Raw genomic sequence first — 22,371 nt, forward strand, 5'->3', positions numbered from 1 at the left:
CTGGAGGGCCCCCACAGTTAGCACCCTGGAAGTTTACATTCCTAGGTATTTTACAGTGTGTCCCACCTACTGCTGGAAACTGTCCATTAAAGATTTCCATGGCACAGTGCCATCCTAGTTTCGCAGACCTCTCTGGGGGCTCTTAAACTTCTTAGCATCCTTTCTTCAAACTACCTTAGCGTGATGGCCAAGTCGAGTTCTCATTGGCCTACAGCTCTTGCCTCTACTTGATTCTCCAAGAACAGCCTCTCTACTGCTCTCAGCACCCAGATTGCCTCTGCCTCCAATGGCATTTCCAGCTTAGGTCTTCCCTCTGAGTTTCAGACTTCAATGTCTATAAAGCTTCACAGTCTCCTGTGGCAACCTGTTAGCCGATTCCCAATTTTCCCTTCTTATTCCTTGGCTGGCAGGCTAGAATTTTCCAGCCTTCATCAAGGTCATATAAACAAGTTCTGGTCAATGGAAATTAAGTGAAAGTAATGTGTAACTCTTCCAGGGCTGGACCACAAAATTTTTCAAGAACAATCAATACTGCAGGTTAGAATATGTCAGAAATGTAACAGGCCTGATTCCTAAAGAAATCAATTAATTTCAAGTAAGAAAAGTGAGTTGTGTTCCTGCTATTAGCTATACAGAATCTCATTTCATAAAAGTATAAATACTATTCACGAGTGTGTCCTCAGTTTGCTTATGAGACATCACTCCAAGTGAAGAAAAAAAATACATATAAAATTTGTTGTCATTAATTATGTCAAGGTCATTAAGTACATTTGAGTTTAAGAAATTAATAACCACTTATTAAGTGAACTATGAAACTAATGTATTTTCTTTTCCTAGGTACAATCAATGAGTGACCATTTTTGTTTCTTTTGTTTTTGCTGTTGCAAAGGAAGCATATTACAAAGGTTAGCTTCTTTGTCTCAAAGACAGATAAGCTTTCTATTTTCTGGATTAATAAAATGGATAGTTAGGGGAAACTGTTACTCCTAGCTTTGCCCTGAAGCTGTAGTTTCAGTTTTCAAAGCGTCTGTCCACAACACTGCAGAGAGGAAAACAAACATCAAGCATGCTGGCTTGCCTCAGCTTGTCTTGGGCCTCCCACAAAAGATACAGAGGGAACAGCTGACAAGGGTTTCAGAAGATACATGGGATGCTTCTCTTTAGTGATTAAACATTGTTAAAGTGTAAGTAAGCTCTGGACCCATGCATTACACAGAAACAAAGTAAGTACCTGTACCATATTTAAAACTCCAATGATTAATACTGTTTCTACTGGACTCACCAAGAAGAATGTGTTAGAATCACATGAAATTGATCTACAAATACAGAGATTTCACATGCTGAGCTCAAGTAAACATTCTAATTGCATGATGGTGGAGGGGATAGGAGACCCCATTTACTATCCCACAATTATTTAAAAGGCTTCTTGTTTTTAGACATCCCTGGATAATCACTACAAAAATGACAATAATCTACCTGATGACTTTATATCCATGCTCAGATGCCTAGAAGCTCAGAAAGTAACCAACTGTGACTAGTAATAATCAGATATTTAGAGATCAATTTCACATGTGCAAACATCTTAGTGTCAATTGCATTAAAAATGAATTTTTCTGTATGAAAGTATGTATTTTAATAATGAAATGGAGATCTTTTTAAAGGTTAAAACATCATTTAATTTATGTCTTATAGGGTTTATACTGAGTACAATATTGTATAACTGTAATAATTCAACTGTAAACCTTAGACCAGGCTGGCCTCACAGAGATCCTCCTGCCTCTGCCTCCTGAGTGCTGGGATTAAAGGCATGCACCACCATGCCCAGCTCTATAGGTGTTTTTAAAAAATTTAAAAAAAAATTTAAAAAAAAACTGCAAAAAAAAATACATATGGAAAAGTAACAACAAATCATTTTTATGTCTGTATGTACAAAAATATATCAATCTCTTCAACAACTCATTGACATGGGATATGGAATTATGACTGTCTTTTGCAACCTGAAATAGTCCATCTCAGAAACGTCATTTTCTGATTCCTTAAAGAGGGTGTGAGAACTAGAACCATGGCAGAGGCAACTTGCCCCACCATCTCCTCCCACCTTGTAAAGAGCTGTGAAGCACATATTACAGAATTATTGTAATTATACTGCCATTTCTGACAGCTAGATGGCACTTCTACAGTGAGAGACAGTGACTGAAATAACATTATTGAGGAATACACTGAAGTTATTAAGGGCCTTTTATCCACAGTAGGAAGGATAAAAAATAGTGTAGAAGATAACTTAAGGGTATTTTTTAAGCCCACTAAGAGCACTTGTGAAAGAGTATGTGGCAGATACTGGATGTGGGCTCTCTATTAATTAAGTAAATGCTGCAGAAACTGGATGTGAGTTCTCTATTAAGTAAGTAAAAGTTTAGATGCAAGAGCATAAAACCATTTGGGGTGTACATTAGTTATAACTACTTTATATATAACTCAGCTGATGGCCCAATTTAATGACTGAAGAAAGTACTGGGAGTTGTGAACATTCATGGCAAACTGATCTCATTTTGGTCATTGTTAGAAAGCCTTTTATTTATGGGTTTTTCTTCATGCACAAGTCTTACTCTGTAAAGGGGGACCCAGTGCGTCTTACACAGGAAGGCAGGTCTGACTTTGGTCGCTGAAAAAGTCCCATTTCTGGAACTAGAAGAACCACAAGTTTCCTGCATATCTCAGCACACAGACTCAGAACCTGGGGCCAGTATGTGGCCTGGGCTTCCAGGTTTGGGAAAGCATCATTATCACCATGGCTCATCCTCTCTGGAAGCAACTATGGATACTGAAGGGCTGAGTTGCTCTGGAAAAGTTCAAGGGCCTTGACATCACAGGCAATGGGCAGTTTAAGAAATCAAAAATTAACTTTCTCCTTTGTAGACTTTGGAACTAAGCGCAATTAGAAGCTAAAAATGGCTCTTCAAACTGGGGCAAAGTGGGTGCAAACAAAGATCTTTGCAAACACCAAAATTGGTTAAAAGAATTACTTTGAGGTCTATACATGATCAAAATACATTGTATGAAACCCTCAAACATTCAATAAAATATTTTAAAAATAATTACTTTGGAAATTTGCCACAAAATTCTTAGAATTTTTTGGAAAATATATGACAGTGGAAACAGGCTATTAATTTCTACCTTCTTATTTTTTCAAGTCAGTTGTTAGCAGCCAATTTCTTAGAGTGGAAAAAATAACAGTAAAACATAAAAATCTATACCAGTGAGATGGCATGGTATGTAAAGGCACTTGCTGCCGAGCCTGATAACCTGAGTTCAATCTCTCAAACTCACATGGTGGAAGAAAGAACCGACTCCTGAACGTTTTCCTCTGACCTCCACACATGTACCATGGCATTTACATGCATACATAATTACATAAATAAATATAAACAAACAAATAAAAAAATGTATGTAAAAACAATTGGGGCCAGTGAGATGGCTCAGCCAGTAAACGGACTTGCCACAGAAGCCTGATGATCTGAGTTCAGTCCTTGGAACCCATCTAAAAGTTGAAAATAAAGAACCAGCTACACGAAGTTATCCTCTGACCTCCACATGCATGTTGTGGCATGTGCACATCCCCCCACCCACAATAATATTCCGTCAATTCTTTAATTTAAAAATCAATAAAAACTTGGTAAAAAATCTCAGTGATGAAATGAGATGGTAAGAATAGTCCAACCATGAGGAAGCCATCAGAAAATACAAATTGAGACATTCTGCTTCTCAAAATCTGTCAAGGTGTCAAAAGCAAGGAAAGAAGAAAGTGGAGTGATAACTAAACACAACGTGGCCATCTGAATGACTCCTAGAAAGAAAATAAGCACTAGCATCAAGTGAACAATGTATACTTGAAACTTAAAAATTAATTATGAGCTAGCTCTTACGCAGAAAAAAGAGGACTTAGAGGAGATGGGTAAGTTTACACACTGTTTATGGTGACAAGTATATATAATGACAAGTATATATTTAAGATTCCTCAAGATGTACATGTTCAATGTGAGCACATTCTTGAAAAACCTCAATTTTTAAAAAGATTTTACAGGAACACTAATAAAATGCAAGTAAAATATGGAAATTAGTTGATTTTTTAAAAGTCATCTTTTATACCAGACTGCTATCATTCAAGCATCACACATTGGTAATTCAGAGTATATATTACAAAAATTCATTATTTTAGAAGCCAAGTATTTAGAAGAAAGTACATTCTTTTGATACACCTTGAGATATAGCTATTCAGGAAGAAGTTTTTTTTTCTACATTGAAAGTTGTCTTTTTGTTGTTGCTGTTCTTCAAAGCTGTACATGTGGGGGAATGTGCATTCACGACTGTAGGCCCGTGAATTAAAAAGCCTAGAAGCAATATAACCTCATAGCAGGAAACATGGCTAGCACTCAGATATTAGTTTCTAAATACCTTTTTAAAAAATAAATAAGTAAGGGACTGGAGAGATGGCTCAGTGGACAGAACACTGGCTGTTCTTGCAGAAGACCCGGGTTCCAACCCCAGCACTCACATGACAGCCAACAACTGTCCATAACTTCAGATCCAGGGGATCCAAGCAGCCTATCCTCTGCCGGCATTGCAGGACATGAGTGCACTTACCTACATGCAGGCAATACACGCATACACATAAAATAAAAATAAATAAAATATTTAAAAAATAATAAATAAGTAAATAAACCAGGCCACTTTGAAAAGTAATTATTATAAAGTAAGACGAGCATCTTTGCAGTACCAGAAAGTAAGGAAGTACCCAATGAACATGGTAACAATGGAAACGGGCTGAGGATCGAAGTGCAAGCCAAACTGAATGAGCTCCTAACGACCAGAGCTAGAATCAGTATAGCATGAAAACAGACATAGCATTGCATTACAGTTGTCCTGTGCCAGAAGACACTGACACAAATGGATGACTGCACTGAGGAATAAATAAGAGGGATACATATGTATGAGGCCAGGGCATCAGCTCGGTAATTAAGAGCATCTGTTTCTCTTCCAGAGGACCCAAGTTTGGCTGTCAGCTCCCAGATCCAGGAATTCACAAGTGCCTGTAACTCCAGGGGAATCAGACACTCTTCTGGCCTCTGTAGGCACTGCATTCATATGTACAAACCTGTCCTCAGGCACACACATATACACATAAACAGCTGGGACTAATATATAATCATAATATCATAATAATTCTAACTACAAAGGTGTGGAATTTTTCTTTACACCAATAATTCCCCAACTTATTAGTCCTAATACCAGCTATGTGTCTTCCAGTCTGTCATTTCAGTACATTTCTCTTTTTCTGGCCTTTTTGAGACAGGGCCTCCCTGTAGCCCCAGCTGGCCTGTAACTCACTATGTAGACCAGGCTGGCCTTGAACTTGTTGGGACATGCTGTCCTGGCCTCCATCTGCACCTCCCCCGCAGTGACCTTTTGGGCCTCGTGGTTCCTCAGTCTCAGAATTGTTTACCAGCTCATTTTCCGGTATCAGGGCCTGAGAACACCATGACCTGGCACTGACCCTGTGGTCATACGATGGCTCCCCCGCCCCCGTTGGGTCAGCTGCCTTCTGGGCTAGGGTATAAAAGCAACCTGGGGCTGAGAAATAAAGGCTTCTTCTGCTACACTAAAAGTGTGATTGTCTCTTCAGTCCTGACGTCCTCCGCTCAGAGATCAGCTTCGTGCCCCACAGGCGTGGCATGAACTCACAGAGATCGGCCTGCCTCTGCTTCCCAAGTGACGGGATTAAAGGTGTGGGCCACCATGCCCAGCTTTCAGTACATTTCTGAATTTAAATATTTGGTGTTAGTGTAGATCCACAGATGAAGGACTTAGTCCCTCAAGAACGCCCTGCCCCCATATCTCAGAAGCCAATTCCAGATACTGAGTATTGATATTTCTGACCAAACAGTTATGGAGTCAGCAATTCCCACATCCCTCTCTTAAGTTCAGTAATATGCTAGAAGAGTTCACTGAATTCAGGAAGGCATTTAACTTACTGCTATTCATTTGTTAAAAAGACACCCAAGGAAGACCAAAATGGAAGATCTACATGGTGCTTGGCATGGCGCAAAGAGTACAGAGCTTCCAAGTCCTCTTGGGTGCACCATACCATACTTTTATGTGTTCACCATCACAGATGCTTTCAGAACCCTTCATTCAGGATTTAAGAAGATTCACTGTATAGGCATAGTTGATTAAATCATTGGCACTGGCAACTGAACTGGATCTCCAGCCCCAGAGGTTATATAGGTGAGACTAGGAGTTTAATAAAAATCATAGATCTATTTAAATATCATTAATCGAATCATAGCTTGGCCTTTGTAAAGCCTGAGTCATCAAGTAGCCTAAGCTCAAGTACAGCTGAAAGAGATTTGCTGTCTACAATGAATTATGTTCTTGTTATCAGTTCTATCAGGAATTTCCAAGGAATTCAGACACCCGATGTGTGTGCATACATATATTATTATTATTATTATTATTATTTTATTATTATACCTGCCCTTCAAGAGGTAAAGCTTACTCTCCTTCAATCTCTGATGCTGGGCTGAATGTATTGAACTGCTTTCAGAGAATTAAGTAGGACAGAGTTAAAGTAATGATAGTGAACAAACCAAGAAAACCAAGTGATAAAGATTAGAGTATACCCTTTGCTTCTGGATATGAGGACACTTCACCTCTATAGTATTCTTTCTTTTATAAATCAAATTTAATTTCAACCAGTTCACAAAAACATAAGCATATCTGGGCATGGTGGCACATGCCTTGAGTCCCAGCAACTGAGAGAAAAAGGCAAATGATCAGGACAAGCTTAAGGTCAGCCTAGTCTATATAGTGAGTTCCAGACCAGTCCAAGCTATTTATCAAGACTTTGTCTCAAAAACAAAACAGAACACAACCCAGTTAAACATATCAACAGGGTAATGTGGTGTTTCAAAACATGTACATAGTATGTAATGTTTACATCAACTTAAACATATCTATCTTCCCAAACATTTTACATTCCTTTAGGGAAAAACCTTTCAAAATCCATTCTCACTTTATGAAATATATCTACGTATCATTACACAGTCACTTTTCAATGAAAACAGCATCAAAACTTCTTGCTCCAATCTAACTGTAACTTAGTATTAAGCTATCCCTACCGCACCCTTACTCTGGTAACCACAATTCTACTGTACTGTGAGACTACTAGAAAAACATCAGGCAAATCCTCACTGGGGGATATTCTTCAGGACACCTGGCCGTACTTCTAAGACGGGCAAAGTCATGGAAACGCAGAAAGACAGAAACTACCATGAACTAGAGAAAACTACAGAACAGACAATAAACATATGGGGCATTAGTTTTCTTAATTAGTCTATCAAAACTGTATGAAAAATAGAATGTGACACCCTGAATTGGATCTTGAACTGAAAAAGGACGTTAATGGAAAAAAACTGATAAAATCCAAACATAGTCTGTGTTTATAGTATTGTGCCAATATGTGTTTCTCAGTTTTGACAAACAGACCACAAGTTACTGCAACAGAGGACTGTAACAATGGGAAAAATTGGGCGAGGGGCATATATGAAAAGTCTGCATAATTCACTTTTCTGTGAACTGAGAATTATTCTTAAAAAAAAAAAAAAAACCTTTCCTAAAAAATAAAATTCCAGGGCTGGAGAGATGGCTAAGCTATTAAGAGCAATGGCTGCTCTTGCAGAGGAACTGGGTTTGGTTCCCAGCACCCTCATGGCAGTTAACAACTATCCATAACTCCATTTCCAGGGAATCTGACGCCCTCTTCTGACCTCCACAAGCATTGTACAACACAGGCACATTTACATACATGCAGGCAATACACTCATATACACATAAAATAAAAATAATAAATAAAAATATACAAATATTCCATACATGGACTCTTCCTGTAGTTTTGTTTGTTCATCCACCAAAAAGAAAGCGAAACAGAAATTGGTGTTCAGAATCCCCCTTCAGAGAGGCTTGGCTGATGTCTATTTAAGCCTGTTGTTAAAGGCTTTGAAAAATCTGACTCCCAAAACAAGCAACTAAGATCTGTTCTCTGGCAGTAGCCAGGCTTTACTCCTTTGTAGAATCTAACATTTAGCAATCCAGAGTGGCTAATAGATTGGATAATCCCTGTGTTAAAAAAATAAAATAAAACAGAGAATCCTGAGAACTTGATATGTACTTTGGGGCTTTTGTTTTATTTTTTGTAATAATAAATTTTACCTTCTAAATCATTGTTCTTTTGATCAATCTATTCTGATGGTAAACATTTTTTTTTTTTGGTGCAGCCTTGGCTAGTATGTAGATCAGGGTGGCCTCAAACTAAGAGAGATCTCCTTGCCTTGCCTCCTGAGTACTGGGATTAAAGGCATGTGCCCCACACCCAGTGACATCTTGGATTTCTGATTAAGGTGTTTTTTGTAATCATGGTAATGGAGATCTTCAAACAAAAACCACATTATTATCAGTTTGAAAACAATTGAGTGCAACTGGATTTGTTGTACCACAATGTACTGGCTCTCTTTTTTCTTAATCTTATTTCATTTTTCCCATTATGATTTACTTTATCCATATTGAGCATCTTTCAATAAACTCAATTATATGAAGGTAATTACTTTTTGTCTAAACAGTACTTGGGGTACTTATTTTCCTTTATTTAAAAAAAACAAAAAAAAAACAAGGATGTTAACTAAATTATCTCAAGTTATAAAACAAGAAAAAAAAATCGTATGATATTTCTTTTCCACTTCCAGAGAGGTAACTGAATTCCTATTTTAAAACATCCATCAAGTTGAACTTATTGCATTATCTTTCTTTCATATTGTTTCTAATCTGTTGGATGGTGTTAATTTAGTTAAGAAACAGACAGTGATCTTAGATAATTTCTAAAAATATAGTTAGATCCATCAAGACCCAAATTATAAAACTTTCCCATGCTTATAGACAAACCATGCATCTTTCACCAACCCAAAAGCTGTCATTTAAGAAAACTAAATTTCCTAAAAGTCGCTATGATTGTGAGCAGCAGCTACATTCAGCATGGAAATATTTTAGCAGATAAGGCATCTTAGTGCCAGGGTCAAAAGTCAATTTCTAATGATATTTTGGCAATAAAGGAAACAAAAAAGATAATTTTTTTTTTTACGTTTTTAAGGTAGTTATTTCTGGGAGTCTTGTTGCTGGTTTTGTTTTGTTTTGTTTTGTTTTTGAGACAGTAGCCCCAGTGGCTCACCGAGATCTACCTGTCTCTGCCTCCTGAGTGCTGGGATTAAAGGAGTGCACCACCACCCCTGGCTAGTTATTTCTGGTTTATTTATGGATTGTTTTCAGTTTCTGATTGTTTAGAAATGCTCTATACTATAACTATAATCCAAAAATCTGCCAAACTTATGAGAGGCTAAAACATCTCTAAACTCATTGAGCCAAAGTTTATTATGTTTAAGCACAAGTGTAACAAAATAAGGGATCATGTAAAACTGCATTTAGAAGCTGGTACTTAGGTAGGTAAATTTGGACAATCTAAGTATACATGATCCTTCTCACCACAGATGAAGTTGAAATATTCCAATAACCTCTTTGAGCAAAGTGGTAATAAGAACACTATGGCTGAGGGAGAAGAAAGAAAAGGGATAAATGTAAAACATGCTGACAATTTTGCCTGATATTTTATTTAGATGACTTAAAGGTCTGGGCAGAGGATGGGTGGGAGATGTTCTAAAAACCCAGGCCCACTTCACATGCCTTTCATGTTTAATGTGAGACCCATCAAGAAACCTTTAAGGCTTAAAAGATGTAAGTCATCCTAGCATATGCTCAAATGAAGCAAACTGCTCTCTGCCTTCAATCGTAGCCATGATCTGATTCACCACTGCTCCTGAGGGCTTTACACACACACACACACACACACACACACACACACACACGCACGCACGCACACACGCACGCACGCGACTGAGGGTGGGAGCCCTTCAAGAATGCTGTGGTGATTTGAATGAAAATGTCCCCCATAGGCTCCAAGTATTTGGACACTTTGTCCCCAGATGATGGCGCTGTTTTGGGAGGTTTTAGAAGGTGTGGCTATCCTGGAGGAAGCTCATCACTAGGGGTGGGCTTACAGAGTTCTTAAGCCTTGCCAGATCTCCAGTTGCTCTCTTGCTTCCTGTGCCTGTGTGATGATGTGAGAGCTTAGCTTCTGCTGCTCCTGCTCCAGCCACCTCCACCCACCTCCAGCCATCTCCAGCCACTATGCCTCCCAGTCATGACGGACTGTAATTCCCCTGGAACCAAAAGCTCAAATAAACTCTTCCTTCTATAAATTGTTTGGGCCAATGTTTCTATCACAGCAACAGAAAAGTAACTAATACAGATGCCCACCACCAGCATAAGACTGTGAGTAATGCAGGTCAGGACAGCCGATGTGCCCTTTCTGCAAACAATAAAGCATTTAAGATGTTCCATTTTGGGGATGTATAATTTAGCTGTAGTGTACAAATTTTGATGCAAATTTCTTATTTTCATGGATTTCTAAGTCATTTGTAATTTTAGTCATTCATTTTTTTGATCCAAAGCCCTGTAAGGAAAGCATGTGACAGATTTTAGGGTTTACCAGGCTTTGATAAAAAAGCAAACCACAACTACAACCATAACTTCAATAGTGTGATTTTCACCTTTGGGGTGATTTTTAGAAGCTGATTTTGCTAAAATGATCTCACATCTCTAGGCCTTTGGGTTACCATAATCTCAGCTATGAAACATAGATGATTTCAAATCTCAGTGTTAGAGATTTGAACAAGATACATCACAATTGTGAAACTTTACTGCCTCTAGATGACTGGTTTTTCTAACTATTCTGATTTCTTGTTAAATCAGAGAATCTTTGGAAATGTATAAATTCTCAGCTTAAAAAATTTAAGGTTTTAGAGCAAGGTTTCCTTAGGATTCATTGAATCTAAGACTTAATTTCACTTAGGAAATTAAGACTTGTACTGTCCAACCAGGTAAAATAGCTACCTGTGGCTGTATAAATCTGAATTGTATAATACCAGCAAGTCAGTACTTCAGCTACACCAGCAAAATTCAAGTGCTCAGAAGCCTATGTGGCTAGCAGCTACCATACTGCATAAAACATACAACAAGCATTTCTTTCATCACAGTATTTTGGGAGAGTACCATATTAAACAAAAGGAGAGAGTAATTGGTATAAGACCTCCGTCTGTTAGTAGCAAAGTTAAAACTAAAACTCAGGTCTTTAATTTCTGTTTGTATTTGCTTTGTATCAGACCCCTGTCTCTAAGAACCAATGAAGTTCTGAATACAACAAACCCCAAACTCAACATAAATGAAATTATCTTTTCATGTAATGTTTAAAAAAAAAAATCAATCATGTACTTGACCATCAAGAAAATCTAATAAAAAGAATAACTCCTCAAATATTTGAAATTAGGGAAAAAAAATCTAGACAGAATGAAAATTGGAATTTTATATCAAGGTTTATGAAATATAGTTATACTCAGGAAACCATGAAGGCCTTAAATGTATTTAAAATTTACAATTAAAAGAAAAAGATGGTAAATAAAGCAAATATTCAGTTTCTAATTTTAGAGCTTATATCACATAAGACAGAATAGACTTGATAAAACAAAGAACAAATTTAATAAATCAGATATTTCCTAAAGTAATGATCAGTTTGAAACAATTTTTATAAACTTAATTAAAAGAGATAAGATGAACATCTGTACTATAAAGAATAAAAGGCAAATACAATCATAGTATTTGAGAAAAAGAAATTATGTAAGAATGGCTTATGCTGTTCTGGATAAATTTGAAAATCCAAAAGAAATGCATTGATTTCTGAAAAGCACAGTAACAAAATTACCACAACAAACATTATAAAATGGGAGATCATCAGGCATAAGGGTATCTTCTAGATTTTGGTAAAATCTAACTGTATTGAAAAGGCAAAAAATGACAACATTTATCAGTTTAAGGAATATCATCAAATCAAAGGTAAAAATTTTGTGTGATAAAACTTTTTAAAGCCATTCAGCTTTAAAACTCTAAGCAAAAGAATTACTTTTAAAACAATATGGAGGATATTTGAAGGAAAAAGAGCAAGTATAATATTGAAAATTAAATTTTTTAGTGAATTTTAAATAAAATAAAATCTTTACTCATTATTCACTAAGGGATTATATTAAATAAAGACAATAATCTAAATGGCATGGAGGGAAAACTTACTTGAAGATAATATAGACTATCTGAAATACAAAAACTCTTATGGCTAATAAAAGAATTTAGTGGCCTCTAAGATCAATTGAAACCAAGTTTGCTTTATATGATCAAAACCATTTGGAAACTGAAGTAGAACACCTAGCTCAAGTTTTGACATAATCTGTAAAAGAATGTTATAAGCGTAACAAATGATAAAATGAGATCTGAATAGATTGAATAGCTCTGAATAATCTCTTGTATGTGGTAGATTATACTGTGCTCCTGGCCAAGGAGACTTAACTATCCTAAAACTGTCAGTCCCTACAAGTCAACACCTTTAATATTGAGTACACAACAGGTTTCTCAGAGACAGCACTGGATCTGGTCCTTCTCTTTTATCATCTTAATCACAAAATAATACTGTCAGGTGGAAGACTGACAGACGTCAGGCAACACACTGGTATTGCTCACCACTCTCCCCTCACTACTAATGTAACACCTAATACAAAAAGAAAAATGCTCTGGTAAAATCTGTTGAATAAATGTTACTCTATTCACCACAGTTTAAGAATAAAGAGCTGCAGTCTAGAAAGATTAAGGGACCTCAAAGACACAGTATGTCTCAGTACTTGGAAAAAGATCATGGCAGGAGAGGAAGAGATCTTAAGGTCCTGGATAGGGAGGTAACAGAATGCTTCTGACATACAGGCAGAAGCAGGGGGCAATTTCGGAGAGGAAAAGAAGAAGCCATAGAAGGAGGGCAGTGGGGAAGGGGATGAACAATGACATATATGTATAAAAAGGCAGATGAAATCCATTAATTTGTATGCTAACTTAAAATATTAATTTTAAAAAAAGAGAAATGCTCTAATGAATTTGTTAAGTTATCCTACACATTACATTCTTGAAATAAAGAGCTGAGGCCCAGAAGGGTTAAGTGACTTCAGAGATAGCAATTTCTCTTGAAAGAGAGTTACATCTTTGAAAGAAGATGGACGATTGTGTGCACTAGGATACTGCATTTCCAAAGGGAACTAACTCTTCTTCCTGTGAGGAATGAGCTTCCCGACAAGACTCTCTGTCTGGAGGATGAGTCCTAACACAGGCACAGCTCCTAGTTTTGTGACATCGGTTCAATCACTTCATTTCTCAACATTCAGTTTTTCTGTCAGTGAAGTAAGTTATCTATAACTGAATGATATTAGGAATTAAGTCCTTAATTTCTTGCTGGCAGATGAGATAATAGGATTGCGGTTTATAAAGCATAATCGTTTTATGAAGAAATCTGAAAGGTATATTTCAAAATTTTATAGATAGAATGTAATAGGTGCATTTGCTTCAAAATAATCTGGGGCCATGACAGTGTGCAGATGAAGTCAGCTACTCTATTTTCACATATTTTAACACTTTCTCTATCAAAACTCTGAAAAAATAAGTGCTGATCCAGAGTGTTTCTAAACTAAAAGAATAATGTAAGAAGTAAAAATTTCACCAGCTGGAAATGCCAAATTCAGTGATTTAATAAAATTTAGTCTTCAAGAGTCATTAGCCTTTAGCTGCAGGGTCACACTGCCATCAGCCCCATGGTTGCATCCCCCCCCCCCCCCCCCGCTAAATCAGCACCACCATTAGTTGTCATATTACTAATAATGGGTTTCCAGGAGGTCTCATCTATCATTTCTAATGTTTCTTCTCCTCCTCTTAAGTGGGCTGTTTAATGAGAAGGGGCTGCTGCAGTCACAGGAATGCCTCATTAGCCAAAGAGATACTATTGTAAACATCACACTTACTCATTGCTCAGGCTTTCAACATAAAGGGAGAGGGAGGGGGGGGCAGAAGAAGAGGGGGAGGGAGAAGGAAAAGAGAGAAACTCCCATTCTATGCAAAGGAGTCCACCTTCTAACATCAGAAGAGATGCTAACTAAGTATGCAAAGCATTTAATAACAAGCCTAAAAACTACTTATTCTGGAAGGCCTTGGGTCTGAAAAATACTGAATTTGTAAATTCAACACAATGTTTTCCAGATAGTCAAAGATAAAACTATTTTGGATAACAAACACAATACCCTAATAAAGAAGAAGAAATAAATGGCAGAGCTGGGGAGACAGTTCAGCAGGTAAAGTACTTGGTGAGGACTGAACTTCAGATCCCCAGCATCCATTTAAGGCCAAGTAGACATGGCTGCATATCTCTAATCCTAGCTCTCAGGAGACAGACAGAGGATCCCCAAGACAAACCGGTTACCTAAGACTGGCAGGAAGGGCAAGCTCTGGGCTCAGTGAGGGACCCCACCTTAAAAAGTAAGGTGGAGAGTGATCAAGGAAGGCACCCAATGTCAGCCTTGAGCCTCCACATGCACACACACACATAGAGATGTATGTCCTCACACATATTTGCCTCCATATGTGAACATACAGACACACATCACATATAGTCATGTAATAAATAAATAGCTTATGTTCCTAATAACATTCTAAATTCATAATCCCTAACACAAACCTGTCTTCTAAAAAACTATATTCATTTGTTAATCCACTAGACAGGAAGTAATGATATCTTTCTGCTCCTAGAAATTATGCAAGCACTGAGTTTATAACTGGCACAGGAAGTAGAGCTGCACCCCAATGGGCATGCAGTTTTATTCCTTGACAGGGCTTGGAGAGGCTTTCATAGTTCTCTCCTGTCTAGGCAATAGGAACCAGTATGGACTGAAGTACAAGCTATTCACCAGCTGTACAAGCATCATAGATAGAAAACATCCCTACATGCATCAAGGCTTAGCTAAAGATGATCCTGAAGGAGAATTAACAGCAGTCAGAGGACACCAGATTCATGGGCAAGTGTAGTAGTAGCAGCTACGTACTAGATAAGGGTTCTTCCTCCCCTGCTTTTGACCGAAGCTTAAATATTCAAGCTATCAGACAGATAAATGGCCAGAAGTGGAATTTACAAAGGAAATGGTTTAAAGACTGTTCTATGATCTTGGGACTCTCTCAGAAAGATCCAGGAAAACAGGATAGGACATCACAGGATTCTGAACAATGGATTTATGTGATATGAATAAAAAGAATTTTCCTTCCATCATGTCCCAGTGGAAGGGAAAGACTATACATACCCATTTAGCTGATTATACAAAGGGCTGACAGTCCCTTTAGGTGGAGAACTTGTGCCTAACTCCTACCTGAGAAAGTTACAGCAGTCCTGCAGGGGAAGTACACAGACGGAAGTACAAGAGGTACCTCCGTGATTTCCAGATGTAGGCCTCGAGGCAGATGCACAGCCTAAAGACACCTTAATAATTTAGCACCAGAACATCTCAGGAGGAAGAAAGGGTTCCATTGAGAGTCTGTGTTTGAAGTGCACCCCAGAAGAAACAAGAGCTGCTGGGGAGGCATCTAGCCGTTGTCCATCCAGGAAGCTATGGTAGAAGCAGCCCTGAAGAGAGTCTCCAAAGACTAACCCACCCCCAGCCCATCCCATCTGTGTGGGCATACATGTGTACACACACACACACACACACACACACACACACACACAATCAGCTTTAAATGCCACTAAGGACCAGAAAACGTGGGCCCAGAAAACAGAGATACCAATCACCAGCTAAGCAATTACTTTCTGGCCGGTCCTTTCCTCCTTGCCTTTGTTTTCTCCTGTGTTTTGATCTTGGTTAGGCACACTAAACAGAGATTTGAGAGAGGAGATAAATAGAGAGAAAAAGTTGAACATACAACTTTTCCCAAATACACACTGCCCATCTGGAGAGAAGTACCTTACTTCTGAAAACACAGTGACCCACAGCTCACCTTGCTTAACCAGACTTTAATTCCTGAAGCAAGAATGAATGTGAGAACCAAAGTGACTGGCCCATCTACTATCAGAGAACGAACAGCCTCCAAGTGTTCAGCAAGGGCAGAACAAAGATTTTCCAAGTGAATAAAGTAAAAGGCACCACAAAAGATAAAGAGCTATGCTTTTATTTCACCCACACAGGGATACAGAGCTTGTTAAACATCCATAGGACACAGAAGAGTCTCTCTCCTAGCCCTTGCACACACACATCCATGCTTGCTACAGCTGGCTGATTGAGACACACTCACTAACAAGATTAATCATCATACAATGTCTTCTAAAATAGCCAGAGATAGCGGCACTGGAATAATATTCAATAATAACATCTAACAATACCTGCACGAAGATGAAACAAGGGCCTCCAGAACACGAAGGAGAAAAGGATTTCTGGTGCTCCAAAAGAGCAAAATGCCACCTTCCCTTTAAATAGCCTCAGGTGGTAGTTTTTGAAGAAATGCAAATAATTGAGTAGAATGACAGGACAGGAAGAGCTGAGGTCAGCGCTGGTAACTATTAAGTGTAGATTAGGATCATTTTTCTTGCTAGTAATTCAGTGATAACTATTAAAAAACCCTAAAATATTGACCAAGACAGTATGTGTGTGTGTGTGTGTATATATATATATATATATATGGATTTACACTAAGAAAATTATTCAATAAACATACAGAGATGTCATTTCAAAATCAGTATTAATAGTCTCAAACCATTAGAAAATCAGACCAAACAGGAAAAAGTCTGTCACATGACAGGCAGAGCAGAAGAGCAGAGCTATGATCTCCAAGAGAAGGGAAGTCATTAAGGGCCAAACGGTAAATATTTCAGGCTTTGAAAGTCACCTGGTGTTGTATTAATCTCCTTGTGTTGATACTACATAATACCTGAAGGCAGATCATTAAGAACAGACATTCATTTCTTAGCTCAGATAGTGAAAGGAGCTAAACTCTAATTTACAAGAAACCCATTCTCCACACAGATAACTCACTCCTACAAGAACATGAGCCTATTCTTAAGAGCAGAGACCTCATGACCTCATGTTGAGAGATCCTACCTCTCAACAGTTGCATGGGAGATTGTTTCCAATATACCCGTGTGGGGGGACACATTCAAACTGTAGCATCCTATCTCCACAGTGCTACTAAGCCACGTTTTGGTTGTACCTGAATAAATAAACGGCCTGATTCTTAACTTTTTTGTAATGGCCAAAGGTAAATCCAAACTCTGAGAGTCTATTCCTTCAGATCTCTCAAAAGAACTGTGCTCCCTGAGCCAGGTCTCACCCATACCTTTATTCAAACAGTTTCTGCAGCACGAACTGGGGAATTACAAACTTGGATCCACCCTTATCAGATAAATCTTGCCCTTTGATCCCTAGGCCTAAAGTATCTCAAACAAACAATGTCAAGCACACTTCTCGAGTCTCACTGCTGCCGCTGCTCTCAGCAAGCACTATGGTGTGCTAACTCAGGGCACACCCACATTCATTCACCGTCTAGGGTGGAAGGCAAAGTGGAGCCCCAAGGGATCAAGGTCAGGTGCCCAGGTAACAAGAGCACATGGCTCAGTGAGCCTGTTTGTATTATAAATGGTAGCTTTGGGGTGCAAGCTTGAGTAAAAGTCATTAGTTCAGATTCTGTCCATATTGTAAATCATTCCTATATACCTCAACTACTTTTATATTGTGGTAACAGGATAGCAGCCATAAATAATGTAAATCAGTGGATAAGGCTGTGTTACAATAAAACTCCATTAACAAAGCAGGCTGACCCTGCTTTGTTACAATAAAACTCCCTAGTAGGCTGACCTGTGCTGGAATATCAGCACCATAAATGCAGACAATGTCATCTGTTTTGTTAAGTGCTGATATCCCACCCCTAAAACTAGAACAGTGCATGGTCCTTACCATATGTCTAACAACACCTGTTGAATAAACTGACCTAATTATATTATCATTAACAAATGAGCCCATCACCAAATGAGAAAACAGTATTTAAGCACAGATCTGTTTAACGGTCTGCGTGCTGCCCACTATGGCACTAATGGAGCGAAAGCAATACTGAACAACTGCAGGAGCTTCACACTGCCACATACCAGCTTCTACTTGTCCACTGTCCTTATTCATGGTCTGCACCTTCCTGAGCCTTAGGACCAAATGAACAAAACAGCAACATGTTAAATAGTGTCTACACCCAGGGGGGTGATGCATACATATAATGCCTCCACTTAGGAAGCTGAGGCAGGAGGACTGTCAGTGAGTCCCAGGCTAGCCTGGGCTACATCACAAGATCTTGTCTCAAAAATAAAAATCAAGATATGCAAATGTCATCTGTGGCAATCTACATATTTATATGCATATCTCTATATCTATAGTTTTAATATTTGGCCCACACAACTGATACAACTAATCAAGAGACTGACTCCTAAACACAACCACCCACCCTTTGGCAGGATTAATTAGAAAAACTAAACATCCATCTTATTTGTTTTTTGAAAGACTTATTTAAATTTTCATTTTATATGTATATGTCAGTGCTTGCATGTGCTTATGTGCACCACATCACGTCCCAGAGCAGAAGGCGGCACTGGATCCAGTAGAACTGGAGTTACAGATGGTTGTCAGCCACCACGTGGGTGCTGGTAATCAAAGCTCAGTCCTCTGCAAAAGGAAGCATTCTTAACCACCGAGGCATCTCTCCAGCCCCTCAGCTTCTTTTGGAACAGACAGCATGTCTAGAAGACCCAATCAACATTATGCACTTAAACAGGTAGCACACACAGGTACAACATTAATTTGGATTTATGCTTCTCAGATGCACAAAGACTGAAAAACATGAGGAGAAAACAAGCACCAAAGTGTCTGATTCTTCTTGGCCTTAAGATGCTTCACGTCACTCCTCTCCACCACTCATGCCGGGCAGCACTGCCTATGGGCAGCTGTTTTATGCTTTCAACAACCAACTCTCCTAGCTGATCATCCACATCTGCGTCCCTTCATAAGTCAATAATCTATGCCAGCTGTTTTCCAAAAATAAGCATTAGGAAGGCACCAGAGCAGATTCAAATATAGATTCTGTTGGCTGCACAGTTTTCCACCTTTTCTTAGCTCAACTGGGGCTTTACCATCATCATGCTGAGCAGGAAACTTGAAGGAGTAAACTACTGTTCTCAAATTTTCCCTTTTTGGATACTCAGGGCAGAACTGCTAAAAAAAAAACCTGCATACATGAGACCAACGCTGTACACTAAGAAGATATTAAAGGCTAAGGCAAACAACATCTACACCATTTCGCTGGTCTTAAAGTCTCAATGCTTATTATATTCTGACACAGTGATGATTAATGCTGATGCTTTGATGCAAGAACTCAAGGCTTCCACAGCCACTGAAAAATTATTAAACTCAGTGAAAAGATAAAAGTCAATGAAAAATGGTATAATAAAGCTTAACTTTCCAGCTTCTTGACTGTCAGATTTTGTAATAAAAATGTATCTAAATTTTATAAATCAACATAAATCTTTGGGACAAAGAGAAATAGATTGCTTACTGAAACCACTTAAACAGGGCAGAATACATCTATAACCAACAAAAGAAATGTGTCCTGAAAAGATTTAAAGTTTGGTTCTTGAGTATAAACTTAGGATAAAAAGGCTGTACTACTTCCTGTGGCAATTTCTTCGTGGAGACAGTGTATTTTTAGGTAAATAATCCCTCCTTAATGTGTGGCAAAGCATTAAAGAAGAAGGAATTAGTAGCCTTATTCATGGAGTGTTAGTGCTTTCTAAACTTCCTATCACTTCTAATAAAAACATATGTTCTAGATCATATAATTTGTAAGCTGAAATTCAAACTGACCTCTTCCAGAACTAAACCTTATGATCTTCATTCTGAAGCTGCCCTCAGTCACAAAGGATAAGAATATGTACTATGCATTATACGCAAAAAATTCAAGAAGAGATTATCCATCTATTTCCAAAAGAACTTCAAAAATGTCACACACAAATGATACTGCTGACTTCCACTACCAAAAATGTGGAACTAGATCAAAGAATGCTTTCCATGCTAAGTTTTCATGTCACTTTATGATGGTCCAGTGTTCCCCAACACCATCCCACTAGGCCCATTTCTTTGGCACTCATGAGCTCCAAAATTATACAAAGAAAATTATAAAGCAACACATACTGATGCTTTAATCAGTCATAGAATCTTAAAAAGGTATGTAAAAATATGGTACACAGTGGAAAATATTTCCTAAAAATGGCAGTCATATGAAGTGCACTTTACAATGAAAACTTCTAATCTTACTGCGTATTAACTCAAAATAAAAACAAATCTCACATATCTTGACTATTTGTTTAAAGATGTCCTATTGAATAGATTTCTGTTCCATACCCAGGACCACTGTGGACACTGACTTTCAAAACATTAGTGTGGAGAAACAGTCATATTAAAAAGCTCATAGCTCCTCTTTAATGGAGTCAGTGTTTCTCCTTCTCTGTGAGGATTCCAACTTCTCTGCCAGGGACATCTTCTTAACTTATTCCCATTTACCTGCTACATCCTATGTGACAAGCACTGTGACATGGATTTCACATTTCCTTATTCTTTTATATAGGTCTGTAAAGCAGGTATTATTACATCATTCCTATTTTACAGAAACAGAAAAGTGGCAATTACATCAAGTTATTTTGCTCACAAGTGACAACAGATTCCAACTCTGATGCATTTGACCTTGAGATCCTTATCTTAGCCACTAAATTAGCAGAATCAGACTCTAATCTCAAACCCCCATTTTATAAATGAAGATGCTTTAACCCCAAGAGTTTAAGTTGTGCATTTAAGGTCATATCTTGACTACTGGCATAGTCAGGGCAAAACTCCAAGACTTGCTTCCCTATGCTTCATTTACTACCCCATATTTCCTTGTTCTAAAATTCGAGAATAGAAAAACATTGTGATTTCCTACACTAATAAGAATTTCTATAAATTGCCAATGTGACTGATTTGGTGATACCCAGGATACCCTCCCTGATTACTTTGGAGCCTCAAAAAACCACCATCCCTATATCTGTGTCTGATTTAGAATAATCTATCTTTTTACAACCCAAGCGCCAATATAATCCACAATTTACTAAGAGTTCTTCCTGTGAATGGACCCACTGTATTTTTCCCCATACATTTAAATTATGAATGAATAGTGATCATTATTCAATGTGTTTATTTTCTAAACTGGTCACATATTAATTAAACTGAAAAGCCTGGCTGGGGTCAAAACTGTCCTCAATATTTCTTGAGCTATGAGGTGATTCCAATAGTCTTCAAACTGCATCAAGTTTGAGAAGCAGAGCTTTAATCACTTAATCATTTAATCATAATAGTTTAAAATAGTATTTCAGACAGTATTAGATCAATAGAGCTAAACTAATACAATCTCTAACATTTTTATTTTTTTATTATTTTCACTTTATGTGTATGAGTGTATTGCCTACATGTATTTTTATCTACTATATTAATCCATCATCCTCAAATTTAAAAAAAAAAAAAATTAAGGATATTTCCAAAAACAAAATCTATCAGAGAACATCATCAACTTTAGTTACTTAACAGGCCTCCTTTTTTTTTGGTCTTTTTGAGACACGGTCTCCCTGTAGCCCCACCTGTCCTGGAACTCACTATGTAGACCAGGCTGGCCTTGAACTCACAGAGATCCGCCTGCCTCCGCCTGCCTCTGCCTCTGCTGGGATTAAAGGCATGTGCCACCACACCCGGCCCCAAAAGGCCTCCTTTTACATAGAGCTATACAGAAATCCTTGAACACACACCACACACACACAAATCTGAACCGCCTGCCACAGTGAGCTCATACCCAGAAACACATGTTGTGGTGGATTGAATGAGAATGTCCCCCGTGGGCTCCAAGTATTTGGACATTTTGTCCCCAGGTACTAGGGTAGGGAGGTCTTAGAAGGTGTGGTCATGCTGGAGGAAGCAAATCACTGGGGGCCAGCTTAGAGAGTTCTTAAGCCTTGCCAGGTCCCCAGTCCTTCTCTTGCTTCCTGTGCCTGCTTGAAGAAGTGAGTGCTTAGCTTCTGCTCCTTCTCTAGCCACCTCTGCTGCCATGTCTCCCCACCATGATAGACTCTTGCCCCTTTGGATCCATAAGCGCAAATAAACTCTTCCTTTTATAAGTTTCCTTGGTCATGGTGTTTCTATCGCAACAGAAAAGTACTAATATACATGTCCGCTGCTGCTCCTCTTCATGTCATCTCAC

The 22,371-nt window shown here is 38.2% G+C and overlaps 1 protein-coding gene across 1 annotated transcript in view; it reads right to left on the reverse strand.

Moving 5' to 3' along the window:
- The window catches only part of Oxct1 (3-oxoacid CoA-transferase 1), a 170,414-nt gene that overhangs the window by 37,509 nt on the left and 110,534 nt on the right, over positions 1-22,371 (reverse strand). The window lies entirely within an intron of this gene.

This window comes from Nannospalax galili, unplaced genomic scaffold (assembly GCF_000622305.1).
Source record: "Nannospalax galili isolate Female #2095 unplaced genomic scaffold, S.galili_v1.0 scaffold139, whole genome shotgun sequence".
Taxonomy (NCBI): Eukaryota; Metazoa; Chordata; class Mammalia; order Rodentia; family Spalacidae; genus Nannospalax; species Nannospalax galili.